We start from the raw sequence: 13,588 nt of genomic DNA on the forward strand, positions 1-13,588 counted from the left end.
AGAATGTACTCCCTCCGAATCTAAATGTTTTTCCCATTTAGAATCTTGACACTATTCACAATGAAAGATAATCTTTTGAATAACGTTAAATATATAAGAAAAAGTCATAGTCATGTGGGGTCTTGTTTGATTCGTCTCAATGAACACTCTAACAATTTGAAAATTTTATAATTTTTAATAAGACGTAACTAGAGATATTAACGATATAAAATGTGCAATGACATGTGTGCCAAAGGAAAATGGGAAAAATATTTAGATTCGGAGGGAGTATAAGAGATATAAAAGATCATTACAACTTTTTTTGGGCATAATTTTAAAAAAAATGTATGTAGAAATATGTAATTCTCTTCTATAATTTATAGTTACAAAACTAATTTCAATATCACATTAGAAAATGGTGACATATATTGTCATAAATATGTGCATTTACGTGTGTTGCACGTGTTGCACGTACGTACCACTTGCTAGTGTTACAAAAATAATATGAATATAAAGACAAAACGAAACTATCTTAAAGGGGAAAAAAACAAATATGGGAACATGAAATTCATCTCAATCACTTTTTGTAACACTATTTTTGTGAGGCAATTATGTAAAGAATGATTGTAATTTGTCAAAGCAAAGGAATGAATTTGTAATCATCTGTGAGCTAATTTGTTATTAGATCACAGGGTTGAATCCATAATTCCACCCTCCCACATTTGTAATTTGTATTAAGTTGTGATTTATCCACACTAGAAAGAATATTCAAAAAAAAATAAAAATTCTAGGCATGTAATTTGAGAGAAAGCAATTGAACAAAAATGAGTCATAGTGACCATATCCCTTCGAGACCTTTAACCTAAACATCTATCTACTCACACACGAGTCACAACTCACAAGAGCCAAGCTTTAAATGAGACAGATCTGTTTTTAACTTGAGTACCATCGATTGATAATATGGAATATTGCGCAACATACACATCGATCTGGATCGCATTAGAATGACAAAGCCATTGGATTAAAAGGAAAGTTGTGCACAAATAAAAAATACTCACGGGATTGTCACAAATTCTTATTTACATGGGGTGTACGATAAATATTATATACTAAAGTTAAAGTTAACGTTAATGCTTAAAAGTTATCCCTATATGTGTAAAAGTTGTCTATGTTTTAGTGATAAAATTTTTCATTTTGATAAAAAAAAATTCTTTAAAATCACTAATTATGTATAAAATTAATCATTTAACCCTTTAAAATGTTTATCTATCAACTTTTTTTTATAATATAAAAGTTAAAGAAAACTGGATAAAAGTTAAAGCAAACAGGATAAAAGTTATGTTGTACAATATATAATTTTATTGTATAACTTGTGCATGCAAGACCTTTTGCAGAATTGTACTATCATTGGTGTATGAGTGTATCAATACTCAAATATTAAGGAAAATTTGGAGCAATAACTTGCTAGATTTATTACATTCGTTGCATCTAAATAAAAACGGAATTTTTCCGAAATTGAAGTATGGCATCACAGTGTGCAACAACAACTTAATCCAGAGGTGCCGGAGCCAACACAAGAACCACCTTTGCTATGACCTTTCTGAAGGCATTGAGTATTGCAGCTAGATGGATTTGAACATGGTCCCACGCAAACATATGGTGATGGCCCTAAACCTTCTGTTGAAGGCAAACCTGTCACATTTAAAATAAAACCATATTATTAATTGCGCGATCCCTCGATTTATATATCTAAATAAGCTAGATTTATTATATTTTCCGCAAATATGTTCAGAAATTAATGTTTAAGATTTACTACAAGAAATTATACTATTAACGATATGAAATCCCGTCGCTAAAGGTAAATTATTGTTGATTAACGACGGTATTTTCCGTCGCGAACCCGTCATAAAAGAGGGCCGTCTTTAATGGAAAATCCCGTCGTTAACCCGTCGTAAAAGACATTTGCGACGGTTGTTCCCGTCTTTGTTGGGTTGTTATCCCCGTCGTTACTAAGTTGTCATAAAAGATACAAGTTTTTGTAGTGATTGAAGAAAATATTGCACAGTAATTTATTTCATTCATATGAAGTGCGTATTATTTACAAGAAAGATTTCAAAATCAACAATTTTTCTAAAGGATTGTACAAGCAATTAGGTATTAATTGTAGGTTTTGAAACAAACAATCAATTTTAATCAACTATTTTACGACAAAGATTCATTTGTTCTTTTGGTTGTGGTATGTAATGGACTAAATCAAAATGACTCCTAAAACCTCTTTGCTTCCTTTCCATGAAGTAGGAGATGGTCGTCCCGTAGTTGTCCCGTTATCGCTTTTGGGTCAATTGGAAACAACCTCTCTGCAATTGCAGGGGTAAGGTTGCGTACACCCGACCCCCTTACCCCGCTTCTTGCGGGAGCCTCTTTGAGGCAATGGGGTAATGATAATGATGATATTTTACGACAAATAATAACAAATGCAATAACAAGGGGAAAAGTGGATGATAAGGAAATACTACAATACTACATACTAATTATATCAAACTAATTTTAAGCAATAGTCGCCTAGAAAGATTGATTGAAATACTTTTGTCAACAATATTCATAAACAATCTCAAACAAAGGTCCTGTTTTTATGTAAGTAATTCCAATTTTTTGTTTTTTTACGTTTACTCAGTGTCCATGATCAAATGATTTACTAAAACTTGCTTACAGATGATGGTTATGAAAAGTTAAAACAAAAATTGAGATAAATGACTTATTAATTGAAATAAAAGGGAAAAACTTACTAGATAACACGGCCATGGTAACGAGAAGGAAGCCAAGAAAAACAATTTTAGAAGTAGGGGCCATAGTTTCGAGACTACTAATTAAGTTTTAAATTGATAGCTATGAGTTAAATTACTTGATAATAGATAATTAGATAGTTGATCGAGCATACTACTCAATTTATAGTTGTATAGCCGTAGAGATTACTTGGTTGCTAATTAGGGTAAATCAGTACGTAATTACGTATTATCCTAAGTCATACGTTTTCTTTTTTGGAAACTAACGATACGTTTCCTCAACAGTTCTTGATTATTTGCAATTTTGCAGTGAAGGAGATTGAGAAAATATCTTTATTGATAACTAATAATTAAAAAAGATGATTAATATGAGATATCTCATTTGATAACTTACCTTGATTAATTAATTGATGATATTGTAATAATTATAAAAGATGATGGATATCTCATTTGATAACTTACCCTAATTAATGATATTGTTGCAACTTGTAATAACAATTTTTTATTTAATTCCACTTGTATGGACCCGGTCCACCGTAAAATAGTGTGGAACGGAGTAATATGGTAATTTTAAGCACTGATTTTCACGTGAGCCCAAAATACAGAAAAAACAGCGCTGCCTAAATTTCAAAACCCTAAAACTCTCTCTCCCACAACTTCTCTCTCCTCCCGCAGCTTCTCTCCTCCAACAGCTTTCTCTCCTCCAACAGCTTTCTCTCCTCCACTAGCTCCAACTTCAACAATGAAGGACGATTTAATCGATTTGAATATCGATTTAATTCACGCAATAGAAGAAAAATTATATAACTACGGAGGTAATATTCCTATCCTAGTAATTAACTATGAAGAATCATAGTATGAATTATGCTGATTGCGTAATTTTATTTTTTAGAAAATTTAGAGAATCTTCAAAATTTATACGGAGTTGAAGATGAAAGTAGATCTCACCAAGCTATGGTGGTAGATCATTCTATTGAAGAAGGTATGATATAGTATCTCTTAATAAGTATATAGTAACTCTATAGTGTACAGAGATCAATTTTAATATTATGATTATATACTAATATGTGACATAGTTACTGTAAAAATCATATAGTAACTCTTTCTTTGATATAGTTATTCTTATATTGTTTATAGTTACTCTAATAGTCGTACATTAACTTTTAATTTATAATTACGAATATATGTGGTATAGTTTCTGCATAGATCATATAGTAACTCTAATGGTTCATATAGTAACACTCTCGTGTTAACATAGTTATCCTTATACGTAATATACTTACTCTAAAAATCATAAAAGTCCTACATTGTCTTACATATATATGCAATATAGTTAAAAACAATAATTATATTAAATTGATAGTAACTATAACATCTAAAGAGTAATTATACATAACTATTTATATAGTTACTGTAATGTATGTGACATAGTTACTGTGAAAATCATATAGTAACTCTTTTTTTATATAGTTATTATATTGTTTATAGTTACTCTAATAGTCGTACAGTAACTTTAAATTTATAATTACTCCCTCCATTCTTGTTCATTAGTCCTTTGTGGAATATTTAACAATTCACTAAAAGGACACCTTACATGTAAATCCCTAAAGAATCCCCCCCCCCCCCCCCCATGTGAGTGGGGGAGAGAAAAAATTAAGAAAATATGGGTAGGTGAAGTGTTCATTATTGTTAAATTAGAAAAGAAAGAGACCACTTGCATATTTATTTGGGATTCGATGAAAAGGTAATTACACTTGTAATATAAGGGTTAAAGGAGAATAATTGTTGAACAAATAAGAAAAGATTTTAAAATAGACTAATAAAAAAAATATCCCAATACGAAAAGGGGACTAATAAACAAGAACAAAAAGAATATGAATTGTGATATAGTTTCTGCATAGATCATATAGTAACTCTAATAAATCATATAGTAACTCTTGTGTTAACATAGATATCCTTATACGTAATATACTTACTCTAAAAATCATAAAAGTCATGCATTGTCTTACATATGAAATATAGATAAAAATAATAAATACATTAAATGGAGAGTAATTATAACATCTAAAGTGTAACTATACATAACTATTTATATGGTTACTGTAATCCTATATAGTATTCTAAATATTATATATAGTTAATAAAATAGTGAAAATATATGTCTGTGTACATGTTCAATAATACATATAATTGATAAAAATCACAGAATATTAGAAAATTCAAATCATGAAGAGCAACAAAAGATCGATAAAGAATTAGCTGGTTGTTTAATTGGAGAATTAAGGAAAACAACTGATGAAATTTATGATTCATATTGCCAACATGCTGCTATTATCAGTTTTAGTGTTCGAAGAGGGAAGAATAGATATAAATAAGGAACCAATATTTTTAATGGAAAATACTTCTTCTGCTCTGCTGCTAGGATCGATAAGAGACACTACTAAAAATAAAGAGCAAAAAGATGAACGATTGTCATCAGATGCAAATAAGAAACGAAGGAAAATGAGAATGCTGATAACAAGAACAAAATGTGAAGCTCATATATTTTCAAATAATAATGAAAATGGAGATTTTGAAATTGAAAAGCATGTAGTACTTCATAATCATCCATTAACAAGAGAAATAAGTAATTATCTCCATCGATCTGAACGACAAATAACAGAGCTGAAACAACAAGCAGAATGTGGTCTAAGACCAATGGAATCTTATAGATATATGTCAACCGTAACTGGTGGAGAAGACGGTGTAGGCCATTCTATGATTGTACATCTAAACTACTGTTATAAGTTAAAATTGAAGCACATAGACGGGAAGGATTCACAAACATTAGTGAACAAACTGTATGACTTACAGTCAACAGATCCTGAATTCTTTTTCATAGTAAGACTCAGTGAAGAAGGAAAAGTTGACTGCCTATTTTGGAGGGATTCTTGAAGGAAATGTGTCCTTCATCCAAGGTGCATTAAGTCCAATACCAAGGTTCAGATTAATTACGAACAATTAATTCAGTGAGATCAAGTGATCGGAACAGCTAGCTGGAGAATTGCTTCCGATCAGTGAGTTCTAATCTATATTAGGCTAACAACTTACTCTTGACTGAACCTATAAGGTCACACCAATGTCATGTAACAGATTACCGGATTAAATGAATCAGAAATTCATTTAATAGCTTTTCGGGAATTAGTTCGAAAAAACATAATATACGACCTTGCATCGGAATCGTATATCATATCGCGAACATTCGTAAGTTGGGCGAAACAAATAATCGTATCGTATGACGGTGATTCGTCGTGTACGACACGATAAATAAATCCATAAGGCGTTCGTCGCGAATACGAGCCGCAACGGAGCTGCCGGCCCGTCGAGCCAAGCGCGCATGCGCGCAAGGCCCAACGAGCCAGCGAGCTCGCGCAGCGAGCAAGCCAGCCCGCGTGGCTGCGAGTGCGCGCATAAGGAGAGAAACGAGCAGAGAGCAAGCTAAGCGTGGCCCATGGCCCATCGTTGTTGCTCGGCTGCATTGTGGGCTTCGGCCTACAGTGGGTTGCGCGCAAGCCTTGCGGTGTGTGGGTGTGTGGTCGGTCAAGGCCTTGTGTCTTGGCCGGTTACACTAAATATAACTCTAGGGTTATATTCCACACATCAGTTAGTTTTTCCATAACCCTAAACCTAATTCTGAAATTACGTTGTTTCAGTTTTACTCTCTTAACTGTTCTTCCCGAAAAAGCAAACACTCTTGAATATTGTATAAGCTACGATTATCAAGAAGGATTTGAACGTGTCGATGAACCAAATAGAAGAACGACAATTGGAGTTCTTTGTTCGTGTTCGTTGATACTAAACTCGAGAAAACACGTTTCAAATGGAAGTATGCTTAATCTGTGCTTTATACATGTTTCTTGGCTTTGGGGATGATCCGCACATGTTATATGTTTAATTGTATTCCCCAAAAGTGGTATCATGAGCCTTATGTATTCAAAGCATTTTTAGCATGATTTTTTGTTTTTGTATGCTGTCGAATTTTTTGGATTTTTTGTTGAATTTTTCGAATTATTATGGATTATTGGATGAACCGTGTAATAAGTTCTGAATTCAAAAAGTTTCGAAATTTCGATTTTCTGACCCTAATCTGATTGAAAACAATTTTCTAAGATCAACTCATGAGAACGGAATTGCAAAAACAGGCCTCGAAGTATAAGTTTTTGGGTGTTTTTGTTAATTAACGAACTAAAATTAACAAATTCGGAAATTTTTTGAATTAATTGGTCGACCTAAACTACTCGGAATTGATTGAAATTTTGACCTAATGCGGTTGGGTATATTTTAAAATTATGGTAAAAATACTTCCTCCGTTCCTCAAAGGATGCATCATTTCTATTTTCACGTATCCCAACATGTTTCTTTGATCATTAATATCTCTAATTGCGTGTAAGTAAAAATTATAAAAAAATTGATATTTGGAATCCTTAAATTGATATGAATTTAACAAGATCTCACTTGACTATATATGTTTGTTTTTACATAATGTGAAAGAATAATTGTCAAAGTTAGTTAATGAATAGTGTTCAAAAGAGAAATGATGCATCTATTGCGGAACGGAGAAAGTATTTAGTATCATACGTGCGTTGCACCGACCTAACCTAGTAAGGTGAGTGAAAGAGTGAAAGTGGTTTAAAACATAGCCCAAGTCCTCAACTAGGGTTTGGATATGTTTAAGCCCGAAATTTAATTTGTAGACTTTTATGTTTTATGTCCAGGCCGATACCTTAGCCGAAACGGGCTACCTATTTTCGGCAAATTTTTGCCCGGTCCAACCTTTGAAACTTGGATTAAATTTTTTTTAGGGGAAAAAGAATGGTTGGCTGAGAGCTCACCCGCAATGATCAATTATAATTCCATTTGGCTTGCTGTGTTCAAGTCGTACAGCCCTTTCCCATGACTCCAATTAATTATTTATCTACCTTTTCACATGGCTTCATCCCAACGTAGTTCCTCCGTTTTTATGGTCAATCTTACACCCATTTCTGCATATCAAACGTCTAGTGATTAATGTAAATATAATTCTGTACAATAATTATAAGAAAATTTCTAAATGGTGAAAACAAAATGAGGAAATTCTAGTAAGGAACTTTACGCTTGAAAAAGTTTCTTCCTGGCCAAGTTTGCTCTCGGCGCACGTTAAGACCCTTTTTTCTTATCATGCGCCGTCGCCATGGCTGGCAAATCAAAAGCTCGGAAGAACTCCATGAAACCTAAGGGACCTGTTTCTGATTCTCAAGCGAAGAAGACGAAGTCAATGGACGAAGTTCTTGGTGTTTTGGCTATGGAGGTTGAATCGGAGGATGATGGTAATCAATCGGTAGTAGACGAGGCTGCTTTGGAAGATGAGAATGTGTTGTTATCTCCTAAAACCTCACTCTCGGAACTGAAAGCTCGATCGGAATTGCATCGTACATTCTTGTCGTGGTTATCGGTGATGAAGTCTGGAAAACAGAGTCAGGTAACCCCCATTCCCATTTTTCAACCTGATTGTGATTCAAACTTGCATAAACCTGATGATATTGTCTGCATTGAATTGGATGATATCCAAGATGAGGTGGATTACTGGAACTCTGCATTAATTTGTGCTGTTTTAGGTGCTAATCCACCCTTATCTGTTTTTGAGGGTTTTTGTAGAAGAATCTGGAAAGATTTAGGGATTGATAAGATTGTTGCTATTGAACATGGTGTTTTTCTGGTTAGATTCTTCACTATGGAAAATCGAGATAAAATTCTTGCTGATAATAGACCCACCTTTGATAAAAAAAAACCAGTAATCTGCAAACCTTGGCACAAGGACATTGTTGATTTCAGAGATGAAGTCAAAGTGGTTCCTATTTGGATCCATTTGAAACATCTTGATCTGAAATTTTGGGGGAATCGAAGTTTGGGTAAAATAGTAAGTTCAATTGGGGATTTCATTCAAGCTGATCAAGCAACCATCAATAGGGATAAACTGCAATTTGCTAGGGTCCAGGTGGAGGTTGCTCTATCTCAGGATCTACCTGATTGTGTAAAATTCCAGGATGAACATGGTATTTTGAAAACAATTAAGGTTGGCTATGAATGGAAGCCAACTGTTTGTGATCATTGTAAGCTACTGGGTCACCTTGCAATGGACTGTAGGAAGAAAAAAGGGAAGAAGGTGTGGGTGGCTAAAACAAACCAGACCATGCAACCAGTGACTAGGGACAGTGGTGTTCAAGATACTGGGGATGGGGAGGAGGGTTTTGTTCAAGCCATTAATATTGTCCAGTTTAAACAGAAAATCAAATCCCCAGTTGTGGTGGCAAATTCTTTTCAGTTGTTGCAGAACAATGGTGGTAACATTGGTGATATCACTGATAGTGGTGTAGTTGCATTAGATGATGGGGGTGGAATACCTCCTGATTCTAATGGATAGATTTCTTTTTTGGAATGTCAGGGGGGTAAATAGGGGCACTAAGCAAAAAGATGTGAAAGCATTTTTGAACTCTAATAAGTGCAGCCTGGTTTGCCTCCTTGAAACCAAGGTCAAAGCCAAGAATTTGGGGGGTTTGTACCTTAATCTGTTTGCTGGTTGGGCTTTCACTTCCAACAGCATGTGTCACCCTGGGGGTAGGATCATTCTTGCCTGGAATCCATCTGAATTCCAAGTGAATCCCTACTTTTGTTCTAGCCAGCTAATTCACTGTGACATCAGTACCAAAAATGGTACTACCTTTGCTTGTTCTTTTATCTATGCTCACAATTCTCAATATGAGAGAACTTCTCTTTGGAAAGATCTTTGCACTCTTGCTGGTAACATCACTGGTGCTTGGATTATGATGGGGGATTTCAATTGTGTGCTTAACACAGATGAAAGGATATGGAGTGCAGCCAGATTGAATGAGATTCAAGAGTTCCAACATTGTGTCAATTGTTGTGGGATGGTAGATGCTAAGTTGAATGGTAACTTCTATACTTGGAATAATAAACAGCATGGTAGTAGGAGGGTTTTCTCAAAGCTTGATAGAGTCATGATTAATCATGACTGGTGTACTCAGTTCCCAAACACTGAGGTATGCTTTAAAAATGAGGGCTATTTTGATCATTGTCCTGGTATCATTTCTGTGTATCCTCACCTGCTGTGGGTAAAAAACCTTTCAAGTTTTTCCCCATGTGGCAAGCTGCACCACAGTATAAAGAAACTGTAAAGCTAGCATGGAGCAAGTCTGTTCTAGGTACCCCCATGTATCAAGTGGTACAGAAATTGAAAAATCTGAAAATTGCCCTGAAAAATCTGAATAAGGAGAGGTTTGGTGATGTTGAAGCTTTAGAGGCCAAAACTGCTCATGCTTTGCACCTGATTCAAGATGAGTTGCATCTCAACCCTGCTGATAATGTGTTAGCTGATAAAGAGAAAGAGGCTCAACATGAGTACATGGTGGCTCACAAAGCTATGATTAGCTTCCTTGCTCACAAGGCTAAGGATATGTGGGTCAAAGAAGGGGATGAGAACACTGCTATGTTCCATAGATCCATTAGGAGAAGACAGATACAGAATACTATCCTGTCAATCAAAGACATGAATGGCAACTGGACTACTGATCCAAGTCAAGTTCCAGTTGTGTTTTTAGATTACTATAAATGGCTTCTGGGAACTAAAGGAGGAGACAAAACTTCAGTCAAGCAATCAATAGTGAATAAAGGTCCTTTGGTATCTGATGATATGGCTTGTATGCTGTCTAATAGCTTCTCTAAAGAAGAGGTTAAGGTGGCTATGTGGGACATTGATGGCAGCAAAGCACCTGGCCCGGATGGGTTTGGAAGTTCTTCCTTCAAGGGTGTTTGGGAGGAAGTGGGTGAGGATGTAAGTAAAGCTGTGTTGGATTTCTTGAACACTGGGAAGCTGCTGAAAGAGATTAATGCTACAAGTATCACTCTCATTCCTAAGGGGAATTGTCCAGAGAGTGTGCAGGAATACAGACCAATCTCATGTTGTAATGTGATTTACAAATGCATTTCAAAGGTTCTCTGTAATAGATTGAGAACTGTTTTACCTGAGGTGATTTCCCAGAATCAAGGTGCTTTTGTTCATAGCAGATTTATAGCTCATAACATCATGGTATGTCAAGATCTGGTGAAAGGTTATGAAAGGAAGAACAATTCTGCAGGGTGTCTGATTAAACTGGATTTACAGAAAGCTTATGATTCTGTTGATTTGGATTTTATTGAAGAAATGATGGTGGCTTTAAAATTCCCTACTCACTTCATCATGTTGGTCATGCAATGTGTGAGATCTCCTAAATTTTCTTTATCCATTAATGGCTCCTTACATGGTTTTTTTTGAGGGGAAAAAGGGGCTCAGACAAGGTGATCCACTGTCACCTATGCTCTTTGTATTGTGCATTGAATATCTCTCCAGAACTCTGGTGATGGTTGGTGAGAAAAAGGAGTTCAGATTTCACCCAAAATGTGTAGATGTCAAGCTTTATCATCTATGTTTTGCAGATGACATAATATTGTGTTGCAAAGGAGAGTTTAAATCTGTTCACTTGCTGATGCAAGGGTTCCAGCTGTTCTCTCTGACCACTGGGTTGAAAGCAAGCCCATCCAAAACCTCAGTGTATGGTTCTGGTTTGGATGATCACACAATGCAGAGAATACTGGAGATGACTGGGTTTGCTAGAGGTGTTTTTCCATTCAGATACCTTGGCATACCAATATGTTCTAAAAAGATAAGTGTGGCTGAGTGTGAGAAAATTGTTGAGAAAATGTGTTCTAGAATCCAAAGTTGGAGCCATAAAAATCTCTCTTTTGCTGGCAAATTAACTCTGGTCCAGTCTGTCTTAATGACTATTCAGACTTATTGGGCTCAGATCATGATTCTTCCAAAGAGTATCTTGAAAACTGTCAACAGTATATGTAGATCCTTCCTCTGGCATGGTGTTGCTAAACATGTGGGGCCTGGTAAAGTTGCTTGGAAGCAGTTATGTCTTTCAAAAAAAGAAGGGGGGTTGGGGCTTACTGATCTTCACCTGTGGAATACAGCTGCTATGGGCAAGCATGTATGGATGGTAGCCTCAAAAAAGGAGAATGTGTGGGTCAGATGGGTGAATTCAGTATATCTCAAAGGTGGAAATTGGTGGAATTACTCTCCCAAGAGTATTGATAGCTGGTATTGGAAGTCTATCTGTCATGTGAAGGAAATGATGAAGTTGCATATCTCTGAGGCTCAGTTGAGCTCATTACCTAAGTATTCAATCAAGTTGGCTTATAGTCAGCTTGTTTCTCCTAGTGGTAACAGGATGTATTGGGCTAATGCTATATGGTGTAGACTTGCTCAGCCTAAACACAGATTCATATCATGGCTTGCAGTTTTAGAGAGATTGAGTACCAAGGATAGACTGGAGATGTTTGGGGTTTCAGTGGATGATACTTGTATTCTGTGTGGTGTTGAAGTGGAAACTCACAGTCACCTGTTTTTTGGTTGTCATTATAGCTCAAGGTGTTGGAAGCAGATTGCTGATTTCTTGCAAATTGATACAAGTATCAGAAGTTTGCCCCAGCTGATTAAATGGATACATAGGAGAAAGTGCACTAAGTTCAGGAAAGGAGTGATGTTTACTTTTGCTTGGTGTTTAGTCTATCATATTTGGAAAGAAAGAAACAATGCATTGTGGAACAGTCAGATTAGATGTATTGAGAATACATGTAACCTAGTTAAGCACACTGCTAGCACTAGGATTTACTCAGTTTTACCTTGAGCTATTAGCTCAAGTGATCACAGTTGGATCAATTCCCTCTTGGAAGGGTAATTTGTTTAGGCTTAGTGCCTGTTTCTGGCTGTTACAGTGGAGCTTGTTCCACTTAACTCTTGATTTGTAAATGTTGTGCATAATATATACTATACTTGCTTATCAAAAAAAAATGAGGAAATTCTCTATAGTAGCATCATATTTTTGCAAATTTTCATTATTAACAAAAATTTTGCCATTTTTTCTTAAATAGCATTGGTAATCTAAGTTTTCTCTAATCAAACATCATTTCACTAAATTTGACTTAATTAACCAATCTACTACGGAGTACGTAGTACTAATTATGGTTATTTATCAGGTTCCCTTAGTGATTTGTAATGTTTGAATGTGAGATTAGACTGGTCAAATTTCTAATGTGATTTTAGTTAGTTTATGTTTTAGGCCTTTGTTTAATCTAATTATAATTAATGGTTTATCAATTTTTTTCCCTTTCGTGATTGGAATTAGGGATGAGGATAATTAGTCAAGATTTATTTTATGTTAGAGTTTATTGTAACAAGTGTGTACGATTTCAATGGAAAACAGTATCCATAACTGACATTTATATTTATCATCCTAAAATTACAGAAATAAGTTATTTTTTGTGTCGGAAACTCAAACATGCATCACCATACTCCGTACCTGTAATGAAAGTTGCATAACATGAACTTTTACCCACTTATCCACCATTGTTCACCTGAAAAAATAAAATGAAGGAGGTGAGAGAAAAAAAAATAACGAAGAAGACAAAAGGGGAAAATGAGGGGCTGCATGTTATGATTTTAATTATAAGAGCCTTTGGAGGAGGAATTGGTGATTTTAAATTTTTGTTGGAAAACAATTCAAATGAGTTACCACGGTTAACTTTAATTAGGTTAATTAGGTCGAAATTGGTGAAATAATGTTAGATTAGAGAGAACTTAGATTACCAATGTTATTATTGAGAAAGTTGTAAAAAATTTATTGTCAATGAGAAATTGCAAAAGTATGATGCTGCCATAGATTATTTTCCAAACGAAAAATACATACTCT

The 13,588-nt window shown here is 35.0% G+C and overlaps 1 long non-coding RNA gene across 1 annotated transcript; it reads right to left on the reverse strand.

Moving 5' to 3' along the window:
- Positions 1 to 1,315: 1,315 nt before the first annotated feature.
- Positions 1,316 to 2,882, reverse strand: LOC130462428 (uncharacterized). The gene is made up of 2 exons (XR_008922611.1): positions 2,766 to 2,882; positions 1,316 to 1,671 (listed from the first exon to the last, which is right to left on the reverse strand). It is a non-coding gene; the product is annotated as an uncharacterized lncRNA (long non-coding RNA).
- Between the last annotated feature and the right edge of the window lie 10,706 nt (positions 2,883 to 13,588).

This window comes from Spinacia oleracea, chromosome 6 (assembly GCF_020520425.1).
Source record: "Spinacia oleracea cultivar Varoflay chromosome 6, BTI_SOV_V1, whole genome shotgun sequence".
In the NCBI taxonomy this organism is placed as follows: domain Eukaryota; kingdom Viridiplantae; phylum Streptophyta; class Magnoliopsida; order Caryophyllales; family Amaranthaceae; genus Spinacia; species Spinacia oleracea.